Below are 18,556 nucleotides of genomic sequence, written 5' to 3' on the forward strand. Positions count from 1 at the left end.
ATTCCACCGTCTTCTCCTTGCCAAAGTGCCCGGCCGTGGGCGCGTCGTGCAGCTGCTGCAGCACCTTGGCGCGAAGGTCGTCTCCCGGTACGTAGATGGCCCCTTTACGGATGAGCAATCCATCTCGTAGCTGGAAACCGTCGGCCTCAGCCTTGCCCCTTTGCACCTCTGCCATCTTTGCTTGCGCGAAGGAGTCATCCTGCAACGCTCGCCGCACCGCCTCCAGGTCCACGGTGGCCGCGGCGCACGCCCATACTGTTGGTGCGAAGATGTGCATGGCGGCCGCTGGCGTTGCGTCCTCCAGATACTGTGGCTTACGGGAGAGGGCGTCCGCCATGATGTTAGTGTCCCCCGGGACATACTCTATGCGGAAGTCGAAGTTCGCAAAAAACTCAGCCCAACGTATCTGCCTCTGGTTTAGGAACTGTGCCGTGCGCCAGTGCTCCAGATTCTTGTGGTCCGTGCAAACCTGCACCGTGTGCTTGGCGCCGATCAGGAAGTGCCTCCACGCTTTGAACGCTGCATGAATGGCCAGCAACTCCCTGTCCCAGATGGTGTAGTTCTGCTCGGACTTGCTGAGCTTCCTGGAGTAAAACGCTCCCGGCCGCCACACCCCCTGCTGGTCCTTTTGCAGCAGGACCGCCCCCACGGCTCTGTCCGAGGCGTCTGTCTCCACCCTCATCGGCCTGCTGGGGTTGACGTGAAGCAGCTGCTCTTCCGACGCGAAGAGACGCTTGAGTGCCTGAAAGGACTGCTCCGCCACCTCTGTCCAAACGAACTTCTTTTTCTTGGAGCTAAGCGTGTCTGTGATGGCCGCTGTCTGCATAGCGAAGCCCTTGATAAACTTGCGATAGAAGTTCGCAAAGCCGACAAACCTTTGGACCTCTTTCCGGTTGCGTGGACTCTTCCAATCCAATACCGCTCGAACCTTGGCGCTGTCCATGGTGAGCCCCTTGTCAGACAACTTGTAGCCCAGAAAATCCACCTCCGTCACGTCAAATTGGCACTTCTCCAGCTTGGCGTAGAGCCTATGTTGCTTTAGTCTGGTCAGCACTTCCTTGACGTGTCTGTCATGCTCCTGCTGCGATTCCGAAAAGATCAGGATGTCATCTAAGAAACAGACGCACGTCTTGTAGAGAAGTCCCGCCAACACGTGATGCATGAAAGCTTGAAAAACGTGGGAGCCATTTTGCAATCCAAAAGGCATAACTCTGTATTCGTAGGTACCCAGGGGCGTGAACATGGCCGTCTTCCACTCATCTCCCTCCCGCATGCGAATGAGGTTGTACGCCCCTCGCAGGTCTAACTTGGTGAACACTTTTCCCTTCCGCACCTTCGCCAGGAGGTCGTCTATTCGGGGCATGGGGAAGTCCGACGGCTTGGTCCCATTGTTTAAAATGCGATAGTCCACGACCAGTCTTTTTTGGGGCGTGTCTCGCTTTTTAACAAAGAATACAGGACTGCCCCCCGCTGCCTTGGACTCTCGGATGAAACCGCGCTCCAAATTATGATCTAGGAACTCTTTGAGTTCCTGCAGCTCGTCCTCTGACATGGAATACAGTTTCCCTTTAGGCAGCGCTGCCCCCGGAAGCAGGTCAATTTTGCAGTCATATGGTCTGTGAGGGGGTAGCCTGTCCGCCTCCTTCTCGCAGAAAACTTCCAAAAATTCTGCATACTTGTGGGGAATCACTTGCAGCGTGCCTAGCAGCAGCTGTGACTCCTCTTCCTCTCCTTCCTGCCGGGGCACGATGCAGTGTTCAGCACAAAAGGAAGAGCCGAAGATCAGCTGCCTCTGGTACCAAGCCAGCGTTGGGCTGTGCTTGTCCAGCCAACTCATTCCCAATACAATGGGCGTATCTGATAGTTGAGTGACATTGAAGCTGATGATTTCTTTGTGATTCCCAAGTCGCATCGCCATTGGCGGCGTCTGCTTCACCACTTGCCCCCCTAGCAACTCCCTGCCATCCACCGTGACAACCTGCAGGGGCAGTGTGGCCGGCAGCAACTGTATAGCGTGCTTGTCGACAAACTCCTGCCCTATAAAGTCCGCGTTGCTGCCCGAGTCGATAGTAATTGGCACGTCCATGGTGATTCCATTGGGCAGCTGGAGAGATGCGGTGAGCCTCACCACTGGTTTGGGCGGGAGGGGGTTCACGGGCTGTAAAATCTCTGGGGACTGCGTCACTAACACGTCTGGCTGGGCCCCAGGGCCTCTTCCTCCAGCCAGACTGCTTCGTTTCCCTGCTGTGGTCCTCCTTGCTGCGTTGCTGCAGTCACCATTGCTGAGGCTGCAGTGAGCTTGTGGAGCCTCTGGGGACACTCTTTCGCCATATGCCCTGGCTCCTCACAGACGTAACACTTCCTGTTCCCTCTAGGAGGCTTCGCTTTCACTGCTGCCGGTGCTAGGGCTCTGGTTGCTGACTGAGCCCTTGCACCTCCAACCTCCATAGGTTCGGCTCCTCCTCCTGGCGGAGGCGTGGATTGCGCCCGCGCTGCTTCTCTGGGAAGGAAGGAGGGGCCCCTGGCTGGTTCGCGCCCTCCACGCCCTTCGTCCCTGCTCCACGGACGTTCTTCCAGCCTCACCCCCACTGCCAGTGCCCTCTGAACGACCTCCTGGGTGGTTCGGGGTCTCTCCCCCCTCGCGATCTCATCTTTAATCGAGCTGTGCAGCCCCTCCCAAAAGAGGTCTCTTACCGGGGCCGAATCTCTGTCCCATTCCAGGGCACTGACCAAGGCGAAAAAGCGGGCATGGTACTGTCTGACGCTGGCCCTCCCTTGTCTTAGTCCATGCACCTCCTTCCGGGCAAGATCCACGTCAATACTTGATAAAAAACACCCATCCATCGCTTTAATAAAGGCATCTGCATTCTGGAGCGCCGGATCCTTATCTCTCCATAAATTGCGTAGCCATGCTTTAGCATCCCCATGCAAATGGGACATGATGAATCCCACTCTCTCTTGCTCATCTCTAAAGCCTTTATGCAGCAGTTGCAGTGCGCACAGTACGTCTGCTCTAAAGTTGGGATACTGTTGCAGGTTCCCATCGAAGTGAGAGACCAGCCCGCCTGTTCGTCTCGCCAACCCAATTCCCTCCTGCCGGGGTGTCTGCTTCGTCAGCACGTCTAACCTGACCTGGAGATCCCTGCAGGCGGCAGCTGCCTCCTCCTCTCTCTTCCTGGATGCGAGAGCCTCGGCATTCAGTTGTGCCACTGCTTTTCTGAGTTCCTCTATCTGCTGCTCAGCCGTCATGTCGTCTGCTGTTCGTGAGCTCACTAGTAGGCACCTGTTTCTCTCCCCTCCTCGGGGCTGTAGATGCCCACAATTTTGAGACGGAGCTTACTGTCAGAGCTGCTTGAAGATCCTAGCTCACAGAGGATCACGCTAGCCAGCGATCATTAAGTAAAAGTCTTTATTGAATTACAGTTTCCATTCTCACGCTGCTGCGCGCAACTCTACGTCTAGTAGCTAGATCGACGAAGCTCCGTCTGAGTCTCCGCCCCGTGCGCACCAACTTAATATCCTAGCCCTGCTCCACCTTTTCCGCCTGACTGTCCTCCTCTGGGTCCCTCTACCCCCCGGGGCTTCTTCCTTCCGGGATTCTTCTGACGCTGACCCGGACCCTCCTGCCTCCTTGCGCCGGGCTTTAGGACCTGGCTCCCTTTCCGGGCTGCTTACTGCGCCGCCTTCCTCTGCATTTGAACTTGGCGCGCGCGCCCAACCTTCCACTTTCCTCTTAACCGTTTCTTCGCTCCCCGATGGAGGTGTGGCCACTCCTGACTCATGCCCTCCCTCCTGTGGTGAGCTGCCAGCGCTTGCCCCCTGGCTCCCTTCCTCTTCCCTGCTCTCTGGCGGTGACGCTGGTCCCGATTTCCAACTGCTCTCCTCTGAGTCCCCTCTGGCTCTATCTTCCTGGGGTGCCCCCCTAGACTCCCCCCTTGCCCTGGCCACTGGTGCTCCTTTCTGTGAATCCTCCGATTCACTGGAAAGACTCGGAGATCTCGGGTCGTCGTCATCACTCATCTTTTCTTCTGCCTCCTCCCCTTCGCTCTCTGTTTCCTCCCTTGCCCTTGCCTCTGCTCCTAAACCCCTGACAATATATATAAAAGGTAAAGGTAAAGGTACCCCTGCCCGAACGGGCCAGTCTTGACAGACTCTGGGGTTTGTGCGCCCATCTCACATCTATAGGCCGGGGGCCAGCGCTGTCCGGAGACACTTCTGGGTCACGTGGCCAGCGTGACAAAGCTGCATCTGGCGAGCCAGCGCAGCACACGGAACGCCGTTTACCTTCCCGCTGGTAAGCGGTACCTATTTATCTACTTGCACCCGGGGGTGCTTTCGAACTGCTAGGTTGGCAGGCGCTGGGACCGAGCAGCGGGAGCGCACCCCGCCACGGGGATTCGAACTGCCGACCTTTCGATCGGCAAGCCCTGGGCGCTGAGGCTTTAACCCACAGCGCCACCCGCGTCCTATATATATATATATATATATATATATATATATATATATATATATGCTTTCGTAGATTTTCACGGGTACAGGAATGCAGGTTTTGGTGTCTTCGGGTGTCTTCCCGTGTAAGAGTCGGGGTGTCTGTGCGACGTTTCGACGAGGTCTCACTCGTCATCTTCAGGCTGGTGCTTTCGGCTTCTTGTTACTGGAACAGAGCAGAATCTGGTGTTTGAGTTCCTATAAATACTGTTGAGGGGTGTGGTGTATAGCCTCCAACGTTCTGGGCAGAGAGGAAGTTCCTAGATTAGTGTGCCTCTTCTTCTTTTGTTCCTTAATTACTTGAGGGATATCTTGAGTGATTTCATGAGTGATATTCTGAATACCACTGGGTGGGTCATTAAGTGTAGATTAGTTGCTAAAGCTTTTGTGTCTTGACCTCTTGAGCTTGTGAAGAGTTTTTCTGAGAAGATGGCTGTGCTGCATTTAGTTGTGCTCTGGCTTGGCTTCGTGTATAGGGGCGAGCTGTGGTTTTGTGCCTTGTGCCAGCCAGATCTGTGTAGGGATTGCAGGGGGGTGCAGCATCCGGAGGTGCCACTATAGTTTGGCTACTGGATGGAGTCTGTAATATGTCTGTGGAGAGGGTCTGGGTTTGGGTCTGGTGTGGTTGATTGGTGACGGCGTTCTGTGTGCCTCTGGTTCTGGTGTCGGTTTTTGTGGGGAGGGCTAATTTCCAGATGTCTGGCAGGCGGGACGTGTCGTCACGCTTGTTCATGTTGTGAGGGTGTTTCTCTATCTCGATGGCTTCCATGATTATTCTCTTGTGGTGATGTTCCATGTTAAAGAGCAATTTGGAATCTGCAAAATTAATTTCATGTCCTGTTTCTTTCATGTGTTGGAAAAGAGAGGAAGTTTTTTCTTCTTTTTTGACGGCATTCTTGTGTTCTGCGATACGTGCATTTATTCGTCTGTTTGTTTGTCCAATGTACGTGGCTGGGCAGACTTTGCAGGGTATTTCATAGACCCCTTGGTTTTCCAGCTGGATTTTGTCTTTTGGGTTTCTGAGGATATTGGCTATTTTTTGGTTGGTGCAGAAGGCTGTTTTGATATTGTGTTTATGGAGGATTTTGCTGATTTTGTCTGTAGTGCCCTTGATATAAGGAAGGAGGGCCAAGCCATTGTTTTCTTCTGTTTCTTGGTTTTTGGGGGGTGTTTCTTTTTGGATTAGCTTCGTAACCCTGTTTTTCTGGTATCCATTGGCAATTAACACATTTGAGAGATTCTGTAACTCAGTTGTCAAGTGGTCTTTGTCAGCCAGGCGTTTGGTTCTGGAGATGAGAGTCTTGGCTACGGAGTTTATTTGTGCAGGGTGGTGGTGTGATTGTGCATGTAAGTAGCGGTTGGTGTGTGTTTTTTTCCGGTAGATAGTGTGTCCTAGGGAGCCATCAGGTTTTTTGTAGATTAGGACGTCAAGAAAGGGGAGTTGGTTGTTGTCTTCTATTTCCATAGTGAATTGTATTTTGGGGTGTAGGCCTATATATATGCAGGTTTTGGTGTCTTCGGGTGTCTTCCCGTGTAAGAGTCGGGGTGTCTGGGCGACGTTTCGACGAGGTCTCACTCGTCATCTTCAGGCTGGTGCTTTCGGCTTCTTGTTCCAGTAACAAGAAGCCGAAAGCACCAGCCTGAAGATGACGAGTGAGACCTCGTCGAAACGTCGCCCAGACACCCCGACTCTTACACGGGAAGACACCCGAAGACACCAAAACCTGCATTCCTGTACCCGTGAAAATCTACGAAAGCATATATATATATATATATATATATATATATATATATGCATGCAAACAAACAAAGGAATCCCTGTGACTCTTCTGCTGTTCCACACCCTACCCCATAGCCTAATGTGGTGGAGAGATGAAGAAGTGAGCTGAGCTGTATTAGCGATTGGTGAGAAATTCAATTTTATTTGTACCTAATTTGCACATTCTAGAACCAATATGTGAACTGAATATTCAAAACTTGTACTTCCTTGAATTTTGCAATGCCGTTCTCTAACCAAATGCACAAAGGGGCATCTATTTGGGAGGGGGGTGTACATAAAAATGCACATATTTGTGAAAGTAACATACAAAAAAATGTTATAGTGGGGAAATTCCTGGGGGGGGGGAAATGTGCATATACGAAAATGTGTTCAGTAGGAGAAATTTGCACTAAAATGGCGGTGACTTTTCAGGGATATTTTTTTAAAAAAGAAAAAGAAAGAAAGAAAGAAAATTGCAAAGTGATGTGGAAATATGGAAAACTGAATGCAGAAATAGAAAAATGAAAAACTCAGAGAATCAAAATGGACAGATTTGTCCACCATCCCTAGTTGTACCACATTTATCTTTAAAGAAAGTACTTTTGAAGTACATGGCCCTCAAGGTCCCTTCCAACTCTACAGTTCTGTTAATCTATTATACTAAATAAAGTACTTCTTCATGCAGCACATAGTTAAACTATGGAAATCACTCCCACAGGAGGCAGTGATGCTCACCAGAGAGCCAGAGTGGTGTAGTGGTTAAGAGCGGTGGACTCGTAATCTGGTGAACCGGGTTCACTTCCCTGCTCCTCCACATGCAGCTGCTGGGTGACCTTGGGCCAGTCACACTTCTTTGAGGTCTCTCAGCCTCACTCACCTCACAGAGTGTTTGTAGTGGGGGAGGAAGGGAAAGGAGAATGTTAGCCACTTTGAGACTCCTTAGGGTAGTGATAAAGCGGGATATCAAATCCAAACTCTTCTTCTTCACCAGCCTAGATGGCTTTGAAACAGGAATACGCAAATTTATGGAGGAGAGGACTATCAAAGACTACTAGGCATGATGGCTATGCTCTGTCTCCACAGCTGGAAGCAGCACTTCTACCCATTTCCAGAAACCACAAGTACCTTTGTGCCTGAGTGCTGCTTGTGGGCTTCCCACAGGCGTCTGGTTGGCTGCTGTGAGAACAGGATGCTAGATTCAATGGTCCCTTAGCCTGATCCAGCAGGGCCTTCTTATGCTCTTGTCTTAATGTGGGTCCTGATCCTGTGCACTGGGGATGCATTTCAGTCTGAGGAAATCTTTAAAACATGGATAAGCACAGTTCCACCTCTCTGTGCAGTACAGGCAACAAACCATGGAGGCAAATTTTGCCTGAGACTCATGCCGTGTTACACTTTTTGCTTGGACTGGGACCTGAGTTTCCTCAGTCCCTTGTTGCCATCTCAGCAACTGCAGTCTTCCAATGCCAACTCCATGCATGCTTACAAAAGCACCATCAAAAAGCTGCCGGCTTTATGACTTCTATGAGAGCAGCATTTTATTTAAGCATTCTAAGGCACACGCACTCAGTACAGGTAGAGGAATGCAGGTGGCGCTGTGGTCTAAACCACTGAGCCTCTTAGGCTTGCAGATCGTAAGGTCAGCACTTCGAACCCACACGGCGGGGTGAGCTCCCGTTGCTCTGTCCCAGCTCCTGCCAACCTAGCAGTTCGAAAGCATACCAGCATGAGTAGATAAATAGGTACCGCTGCTGCGGGAAGGTAAATGGTGTTTCCATGCGCTCTAGCACTCGTCACAGTGCCCCGTTGCACCAGAAGAGGTTTAGTCATGCTAGCCACATGACCCGGAAAAGCTTTCTGCAGACAAACGCTGGCTTCATCGGCCTGAAAGCGGAGATAAGCCTTGCACCCCATAGTCAAATTCAACGGGACTTAACCACCCAGGGGTCCTTTACCTTACTCAGTATAGGTGAACTCCATGCATTGTGATAAATTTCATTGTTTTGACAGTCCTTGTTGATTTGGTCTGGGCACCAAGTTTGTCCTTGATCTAGACCTAGCTGTGCTGCCAGAGTTGAATAGACAGTGCCATTGCAACCACAAGAGCCGAAACTACTTAATAAGGTAGATGGGTGATGTGAACAACAACAACAATTTTCCAGCAACAGCAACTGACCCTCATCCCAAACCCAATTGAAGCTTTTAAATTAAACACCAGTTTCTACCTAATACTGCGGCTGAGAGCCAGCACAATTACAAAATTTAATTAATTAAGCTGAAGGCAACTTATTTAAAAAGCCTTCCCACGACTAGATCTGTAAAGAAGCTCAGTGAAGCAGTAAATGTAACCACAATTCCAGCACCGAAGCACTCTGTGTAGCAATTCCCGACTCGGCCCAAATACTTATTAAATGAGATAACAGTTACTGAGGTAGCAAGAAGCTCACATGCATGGACAAATACTATTGATGATAATCATGTTCACATCAAAGCGGATTTGCATACTCCCTTTCTGTTGTGTTGAATGGATTCAAGCACATAACAAAATAAATATGTGAAATCCTAATACGAGAGTCTGACTGGAATGCCCAGAACTTTCAAAAGAGCTGAAGCTTTCGGCGGTTGACCAGCATTGAGTTGGTCTACAAGTGTGTGCATTTAGTTAATGTAGATTTACAAAACAAACAAACAAACACACACCCAGATTTAATCTGCATGTGACACCAAACTGGAAGGGATAGTCATGCCTCCAGACAGGATTCAAGATGGATCATGGCAAACCAAAACTTTAAAAATGAGTTTGGAATGGTCTGGTTTGTAAAGTGGACTCTCTTTCATCAGAGGCCTTAACGCCAACTATTAGGGGTGCTGTGAGAGCCAGTGTGGTGTAGTGGTTAAGAGCGGTGGACTCGTAATCTGGTGAACCGGGCTCGCGTCTCCGCTCCTCCACTTGCAGCTGCTGGGTGACCTTGGGCTAGTCACACTTCTCTGAAGTCTCTCAGCCCCACTCACCTCACAGAGTGTTTGTTGTGGGGGAGGAAGGGAAAGGAGAATGTTAGCCGCTTTGAGACTCCTTAAAGGGAGTGAAAGGAGGGATATCAAATCCAAGCTCTTCTTCTTCTTCTGTTGTAGCAGGCTTCCTACACTGGAGTAGATATCCTTTGAGATCCCTTCATGCTCTATAGTTCTTTGAAAATAAGAACACAAGAAGTGCCTGCTGGATCAGGCCAGTGGCCCATTTGGTCCAGTCAGCGGTGGAGGCAAGCCAATTGGGCGCCTGGGGTGGCGCGTGTGCCCTGTGCCCAGGGGTGGGGCCAGGACAAGTCAGGGCAGGATGCTCTGCGGGACCTCCAAGGAGTCTGCCTGCCTCCGCCCACTGAGCCACCCTACAGCTGAGGAGGAGGCAGTGGGCGGACCGTTTGGGGGAGCACGGAGCCTGTGGGTGCCCAAGCCACCGCATCATTCCCAGGAGAGAAGAATGGCTTGGGCATGCTGCAAGCCCCACGGTGAGTGCCACCCACCATTTTCTCAACCCCCCAATGGGCACACCTGGGGCAAACCGCACTTACCGCACCCCCCTTCCTCTGCCCCTGGCATCCAGTTTTCATAGTGGGCAACCAGATGATGTTAATAATTATAATGATAATTTGTTTCTTTTACCCCACCCATCTGATTGGGCTGCTCCAGCCACTCAGGGCAGCTTCCAACAGAGTATAAAGAAACATATGAAACACCAAACATTAAAAACTTCCCTATACAGGGCTGCCTTCTAAAAGTCAAATAGTTGTTTATTTCCTTGATATCTGATGGAAGGGCATTGCACAGCGTAGGTTCAACTACGGAGAAAGCCCTCTGCCTGGTTCCCTGCAACTTCATTTCTCGCAATGAGAGAGCAGCCAGAAGGCCCTTGGAACTGGACTTCAGTGTCCGGGCCGAATGATGGGGATGGAGATGCTCCTTCAGGTATACAGGGGTGAAGCCATTTAGGGCTTTAAAGGTCAGCACCAACACTTTGAACTGTGCTCAGAAATGTACTGAGAGCCAGTAAAGATCCTTTAGGACCGGCCCTAGTTGTCCAAGGAAAAAACAACTACCAGACTTGTAGAAGACATCTGAAGGCAGCCCTATTTAGGGAAGCTTTTAATATCTGAAGGACTATTATATATTAATATTTTGTTGGAAGCCACCCAGAGTGGCTGGGGAAACCCACCCAGATGGGTGTGGTATAAATAAATTATTATTATTATTATTATTATTATTATTATTATTATTATTATTATAGCGTTATATGTCCTGGCAGCCACTCCCAGTCACCAGTCTAGCAGCCGCAATCTGGATTAATTGTAGTTTCTGTGTCACCTTCAAAGACTAGACACCATGAATAACCTTATCCTCCATGAATCTATCCCGTCCTCTTTTTCTGCTCACCCAGGGGTGGCTGTGAAACTGCCTTATGCTGGGTCAGGTTATTGGGTTATCTACTGAAGGGGTTTTCATTCTGGCTGTGCCTATTCAAGTCTGGAGGAAAATTCTCACCCAGCCCTGTGATCATTTTTAGCTGGAGACTGAACCTGAAACCTTATGCATGCAAATCAAGCACTCTACCGCGAGCCGAAGGCCATTTCCCCAGATGAGCAGCAGGCTGTATCTCTTAAATTAACTTGTGTATGCAGGTGTGGGAATAGCTCCCAGGTTGGCATAAATGCAACATTCAAGCCGACTCTTAATTAACACCTCTGCCGCCACACTTTTAATGCACTGTGGGTACTATATCTGTAGCATCAAAGCAAATGTTTCTAATCAGAATAGAACAAATGACAGTCAGCATTCCAAAGAATGGTTGGATGCGCTTCTACTGCCAAAGCCAAGAAGGATTGGTCCTGATGGAAGCCGCCTGTTAACGATAGAAGTAAACTCTCCCAAGGTCCTTGGAAGAAGAGCAGGATACGGCAGAAAGCAAGCATGGAGCCAAGGAGCTTCAATTACACTGTGCCACTCCAATGCAATGCACGTGCCTCAGTTGAATATCAATCTGATATTCAGTATCAATTCCAGAGCCGCTCGCACTCAGACAACCACAGGCGAGACTGTTCCAGAAGGCCTGTGTACGCCATCTTGGGGGTCTAGATAACCCCAAAACTAGTTGGTACTTGTTGCAAGGATGAGCTCACCTATGCTTATATATGCACTTGCTTTGATACATGTTAATTGGCTTGCTTTGCTGCTATGCTGATCTGAGGGCCCTGGGGTGCTGGGCTGCGGCCCCAAGAGGGGAGCTATCTGTAAGCCTTGGAGAGTTGCCACCTGTGCCCTCATGGGTCAGGAGGATAGACGGGAGGCTCTGGCCAATCTGATACATGCTGTCTTTTGTATAAATAATGTAAACACATCTGCCTGCATGCAGACAAGTCATGACTATTGCTTGCTTCTGCAGTGTTTGCCCCTGAGAGCTGTGGGTGCTGTGTTGTTATTTTACAGTTTTCTTTAATAAAGCACTAGAACTGGCCATTCTGGCATTTTTGACATCCCTCTTTGGTATCCCAGTACCAAACCACTCGTACAACCAGCGGCGGAGCAAGCCGATCGGGCGCCTGCGGTGGCACGGTTGCTCGGCACCCAGGGGTGGGGCCAGCCACCCACAGGGGCAGGGTCAGCCACCTGCGGGGTGGGGCGAGCCAGGGCAAGATGCTCCACGGGGCCTCCGAGGAGTCTGCCTGACTCCTCCCACTCAGCTGCCCTACAGGTGACACCTGGGACGGACCGCAGCCACCACACACACACCCTTCATCCTTCCTACAACACCACCTTTGGGCCTGCAGTTCAGAACAGGCAATGACCCCACTTTCCCCAGCCAGCCTCATTCTCTGGTCAGTTTGAGACCTCCATAGCTTAAACTGCACTATGTGTTCCAAGAGCATTATCTGAAACCAATGCTGGACCCAGAAGGCCTAATTCCATTTCTGGAAACCGAACAGTGTTCATCCTGTTCTTCCTTCACATGTAGTGTTCTATGTTTGCTTAGTACCTTGCCAGCGTGTTGCGTGGTTCATGTGTTATACTATGACCTCAGAGGCCAGGGTTCAAATACCCACTCAGTTATAAAACACACTTTGTGACTCTGGGCCAGTTACTGCCTCTTAGCCTAAGCTACCTCACAGAGTTGCTGTGAAATACAGTGGTACTCGGGTTAAGAACTTAATTCTGGAGGTCCGTTCTTAACCTGAAACTGTTCTTAACCTGAGGTACCACTTCAGCTAATGGGGCCTCCCACTGCCGCCGTGCGATTTCTGTTCTCATCCTGAAGCAAAGTTCTTAACCCGAGGTATTATTTCTGGGTTAGTGGAGTCTGTAATCTGCAGCGTCTGTAACCCAAGGTACCACTGTAATCTAAGGGAGCATGTACTCCACCTTGAGCTACTTGAGGGAAAAGGTAGGATAGAAGTGAAATGAAATGAAATAAACGGCAAAGAAAAAATAGAGTTTTGTTTTCTTGTAGCCAGTTGAACTTGGGACAAAATTAGAAGAGGGAGTCTCATGCTTTTTCATGATTCCAAGAGTTGGAGATTTACGAAAATCAAAGTAATTCTGCCAAGTGTGGTCTCCTTCCCTCATTGAGCCAGAGAGAAAACTTGACATTGATGTTCTGTTAATTGGCTGATTCTGTTCCCCAACAGTAAAGAAAGGCATATCAAACCACAATTTTAACTGTCAATGATATAGGGCAGTAAGCATAAATTACTAGGCAGAGGTGGAAAGGGGAAGGGAGAAAAGGAAGCATATATAGTAAAGGTCTCTCGGTGTATCAAAAGCAATGAAAATCCATTAAATCATTCTGAATTGCAAAAAAAAGTAGTTTGTTAAACCTTTGCTATTTGCAGAGATAATCAGCCTGTTTGCAAACGCCCATTTAGTCTGTACCCAGTGCTCTCCCACAGCTTTTTTATTAGGAATTACAGACACCGATATTCCAAAGTACTAGAAAATACTTTTTATGTATGGAACAACAGCCGCTTGGATACTACTAGCCCAGAGATGGAGCTAGTAGCCCAGAGATTTAAAATAGGACTCTTAGGAGGGGGGGGAGAGAGTTCTTAGATTTGGAGCAATCTCTGTATATGGATATGTATTTGAATTATTATTTTTTCAATTTTGTATTGTAAAATCAAATTAAAATGATATATAGATATATAGATATAGGTAGAGATATATGAAAACGGTGTACACATTACATTAGCCACAATCCATATCTATCCTGTATCTATCCAGCTGTTTCTTATGAAAGACTGCATTTTGACAAGCTTTCTCCCAAACTAGCTTCAATCCAAATGGAGGAAAACCTATCTGTGTTTCAAGTTGGGAATGTGTACACAGCCTAAATCTGAAATATTTTAACATAAAGCAAAACAAAAACACCCAACAGTCCTAAAACAGTAGAATAGAATTAAAATTGCAACAAGAAAAGGATGGTAAAGAAAAGTCGAGAGGATAATGTGTTCCTGGCACCTAAATAGACACCTGCTATTCAAGACAACAGCAGTGAATAGAAGGATTAACTGGGGAACAAGGGAATACATTATTTAATGATTAATTTGGAAAACCACTTAATCAGTATTAAAATATAGTGAGTTAGGATGCATCCCCAACTCCTAAGAGTTTGGTGTTTTTTTTAATCAAGAGGCAAACAAGCATTGATTTCGATCAACTTCCAAGTATCTTTCTTTTTAATGAGCATTTACAAATATATTTTCCATGTGCACAATCGTTTGCAGCCCTAATATCAATCAAGCACACTTAGATTTAGGGATGTTAGTTTGCAAGGCCATGAGGGAAAGAAGTGAGCAGTTCTGGAATACTCTTAACGGGCCTCGCTCTATGCCTGACAGTAGCCGTAGCAGTGAATATATTTCCCCAGTACTACCATTTAATTGCTTCCAGTCCCTTCGTGGCTTTTTGGGTGATGTAAGCCATTGGCCTCAGAAAGAAAAGGCTTGGGGTTTTTTGGTGTTCTTTTTCTTTTTCATTAAAAGAACCCAGTCCTTTTAAGTCGTGGCTTCTATCTTGTCTTATCTAGGAGTACAGTGAAGGCACCCGCCTGATGTCAATAGGCAGGAATTTCCAAAGTGCCACTACTCAAGGATGTAGCCTACCTTGATTTCAGCAAAGCATTTGACAAGGTGCCCCATGATATTCTTGTAAAGAAGCTGGTAAAATGCGGTCTTGACTATGCTACCACTCAGTGGATTTGTAACTGGCTGACTGACCGAACCCAAAGGGTGCTCATCAATGGTTCCTCTTCATCCTGGAGAAGAGTGACTAGTGGGGTGCCACAGGGTTCTGTCTTGGGCCCGGTCTTATTCAACATCTTTATCAACGACTTGGATGATGGACTCAAGGGCATCCTGATCAAATTTGCAGATGACACCAAACTGGGAGGGGTGGCTAACACCCCAGAGGACAGGATCACACTTCAAAACGACCTTGACAGATTAGAGAACTGGGCAAAAACAAACAAGATGAATTTTAACAGGGAGAAATGTAAAGTATTGCACTTGGGCAAAAAAAATGAGAGGCACAAATACAAGATGGGTGACACCTGGCTTGAGAGCAGTACATGTGAAAAGGATCTAGGAGTCTTGGTTGACCACAAACTTGACATGAGCCAACAGTGTGACGCGGCAGCTAAAAAAGCCAATGCAATTCTGGGCTGCATCAATAGGAGTATAGCATCTAGATCAAGGGAAGTAATAGTGCCACTGTATTCTGCTCTGGTCAGACCACACCTGGAGTACTGTGTCCAGTTCTGGGCACCACAATTCAAGAAGGTCACTGACAAACTGGAACGTGTCCAGAAGAGGGCAACCAAAATGGTCAAAGGCCTGGAAACGATGCCTTATGAGGAACGGCTAAGGGAGCTGGGCATGTTTAGCCTGGAGAAGAGGAGGTTAAGGGGTGATATGATAGCCATGTTCAAATATATAAAAGGATGTCACATGGAGGAGGGAGAAAGGTTGTTTTCTACTGCTCCAGAGAAGCGGACACGGAGCAATGGATCCAAACTACAAGAAAGAAGATTCCACCTAAACATTAGGAAGAACTTCCTGACAGTAAGAGCTGTTCGACAGTGGAATTTGCTGCCAAGGAGTGTGGTGGAGTCTCCTACTTTGGAGGTCTTTAAGCAGAGGCTTGACAACCATATGTCAGGAGTGCTCTGATGGTGTTTCCTGCTTGGCAGGGGGTTGGACTCGATGGCCCTTGTGGTCTCTTCCAACTCTATGATTCTATGATTCTACTCTGAAAGATTAATTTCTTAGAACTGTGGAACAAGTATTAGGTTGCACCTGTAACAGAGCAGGAGCAGTCGAGTGGACATACAAGGACAAAGGCGATCTCACAAGTGATGATGATACTGCATTGTATTTAATCCAGAATGCAGCAGCTAGACTGGTGACTGGGAGCAGCCACCGAGACCATATAACACCAGTCCCGAAAGAACTACACTGGCTCCCAGTACGTTTCCGAGCACAATTCAAAGTGTTGGTGCTGACCTTTAAAGCCCTAAACGGCCTTGGTCCAGTATATCTGAAGGAGTGTCTCCACCCCCATCGTTCAGCCCAGACACTGAGGTCCAGCACCGAGGGCCTTCTGGCAGTTCCCTCACTGCGAGAAGTGACGTTACGGGGAACCAGGCAGAGAGCCTCCTCGGTAGTGGCAGCGGCCCTGTGGAACACCCTCCCATCAGATGTCAAGGAAATAAACAACTTTTAGAAGACATCTGAAGGCAACCCTGTTTAGGGGAGTTTTTAATGTCTGATGTTTTATCATGCTTTTAATATTCTTTTGGGAGCTGAGGAAATCCAACCAGATGGGTGGGGTATTAATAATAATATAATAATAATGATAATGATAATGATATAATGATAACAACAACAACTATTATTATTATTATTAATCATAAACAAATTTGGGACTCTTTTATTTTGAACGACAGCTAATATAGTGCTTACATGAAAAACAAATAAACATAGTCAATACAGTACAATCTTGCTTCTGTTAGAATCATAGGGCACTGCCTTCTATGTTTTGATTCTGACCATTGATCCATTAGCTCAGTATAGTCTCCAATGACTGCCAACAGATTGGCTTTTGGACTAGGCTTTCTCCCAGATCTCCCAGCAGATGCCAGGGGTTGAATCCGGAACCCTCTTCATGCAAAGCAAATGCTCTACGGCTGAGCTATGGACAATTGCACACTTTGAAACTGGCTTTCATATTCCTCACCGCTTCCCAGTTCTGCTTTGCTGCCTTGAAGTCAAATCTGAGTGAGGTTAGGAGCAGGAGCTAATTCTCCCTGTCCTCACTCCAGCATCTTCTGAACAGTAAGCATTCAGGAAATCATACCAGGTTAAATCAGGTTGAACAGCTGATGGTAGCTGTGAAGGCAAGTGGGAGCATGCTATTTTAGAATCTCACTTCAATTCCAGCTTTGAGCTGAACACATGCTTAGAATTGTTCTAAGCTCGGTTCTAGAATGCAGGTAGGAGGCTCTGAGTGTGATCAGGAACCCTCACTTTCCAGAGTTCCTGTTCAAACAGAGGGTATAATGCACATATAGATGCTCTATGCATCTGAATGTTTGAAGGACCAGAGTGAGGGCAGGGGAGCCACTCTGTATGTCAAAGAGGGTCTAGAGTCAGACAAATTAGAACTCTCCTTCACAGAATTGCTGCAGGTGACAATACCAGTTCTTCAGAGGAAGTTAGTTCTGGAGACTAAACCAGGCTTCCTCAACCTTGACCCTCCGGATGTTTTTGGCCTACAACTCCCATGACCCCTAGCTAGCAGGACCAGCAGTCAGGGATGCTGGGAAGTGTAGTCTCAAAACATCTGGAGGGCTGAGGTTGAGGAAGCCTGGACTAAACAGTACAGAATTGTTTCCCAAGCCAAAGGGTGGTGTCCACTAAGAAGCAGTAACTCTGGAATGGCTTGTGGGGGAAAGGGAGTTGGGCCTATATAAAAATATTGTGGCCTCTTCCAGTTTCCCTTTATGGTATCATAAACATGTTGCCCCAATGTTGTGAATGGAGCTTACTAGCAAAATATTTAGAGAGATATTACAAAGAAAATGGGAACGGGGTAGCTAATTTCATTAAGAATATGACATATTACTAGCCTAACAATTTGAAAGAGGTAAACAAATGCGGGAAAATCCCAATTGGAATAACTTTACCATTTATTTCAGCTTGTTTTCCTTATTTTAACACAATGCATTACTGGAAGCTGGCAGAAGGAAGAAAATCAGTGCTTAATAAGTACTTAAGAGAACGAGGATCTTAATTAGAGCAGCTGAACTGTCCAAACACCACCTTAAATCAATGAAAATATATGAACAAATTGAAGAAGACACTGAAGGATGTGCTTCAAAATTCTTTGTTCCTTTCTAATTTGTGCTTTCAAATCTTGCTTGGTTAATTAGTGGTATCACAAAAACCCTTATCATGGCCTTGGATTGCTGCCAAGTGTGGGTTTCTTTTTTTAAAAAAAAAATCTTTTTGCCAAATTAAACAGCCAAGATAAAGTTTCTTGCAGGGGAGGGAGCCAACCATTAATCATCAGAACTGCTCAAAAAAGCTCAGGCCTTCTTCTTTCAATCTGGATGCCATTTGAAACTACGGAGTGTTTTGTGGAGACAGCTAGGAACACGGGGTGCCCTACCTCAACCTCTTGGTTGTTCATTCTTTGGATGATATCCCAGTTTACCAAGAAACACTACCAGTTCAAAGGACAGGTTTCCAACCTAAACATAATGTGCAGTTTCAAAACAAATATTCTCATTTTTTTCTCATATTAGTGACAGGATTGTTTTGTTACCATGAGCATAGAAGTGGGGACCCGGAACAAAATGTTGCAGTGTGAAGTGCTCCTGTGCAGTGTTTCCAGTCACTCAAGCCCGACTGCATGATATTCCATTCCATTGCCCCCTCTCACAACAGTCGGTCAGCATTCCATAGCAACTGAGCACCCTCAGTTCACCCTCAGTATTGTGGGGTGGAGGTTCCCTTTTTAGGTCACACCCAATTGTATTTGTACTTCTGCAGACCTTAAAGTAAAGGGACCCCTGACCATTAGGTCCAGTCGTGGCCAACTCTGGGGTTGCGGTGTTCATCTCGCTTTATTGGCTGAGGAAGCCAGCATTCAGCTTCCAGGTCATGTGGCCAGCATGACTAAGCCATTTCTGGCAAACCAGAGCAGCGCAAGGAAACACCGTTTACCTTCCCGCCGGAGCGGTACCTATTTATCTACTTGCACTTT

The 18,556-nt window shown here is 47.7% G+C and overlaps 2 protein-coding genes across 3 annotated transcripts in view; both read right to left on the reverse strand.

The window, feature by feature from the left end:
* The window catches only part of TAFA1 (TAFA chemokine like family member 1), a 355,184-nt gene that overhangs the window by 273,454 nt on the left and 63,174 nt on the right, over positions 1-18,556 (reverse strand). The gene's annotated exons all lie outside the window — the stretch shown is intronic.
* LOC309524847 (monocarboxylate transporter 2-like) overlaps positions 7,468-18,556 on the reverse strand; it is a 685,265-nt gene continuing 674,176 nt past the window's right edge. Inside the window, exon 5 of the transcript XR_014216026.1 lies at positions 7,468-7,485. The gene's annotated coding sequence lies outside the window, so the exon portion shown is untranslated. The remainder of the gene's footprint in view (positions 7,486-18,556) is intronic.

This window comes from Podarcis vaucheri (genome assembly GCF_965113315.1).
Source record: "Podarcis vaucheri genome assembly, chromosome: 2".
Lineage (NCBI taxonomy): Eukaryota > Metazoa > Chordata > Lepidosauria > Squamata > Lacertidae > Podarcis > Podarcis vaucheri.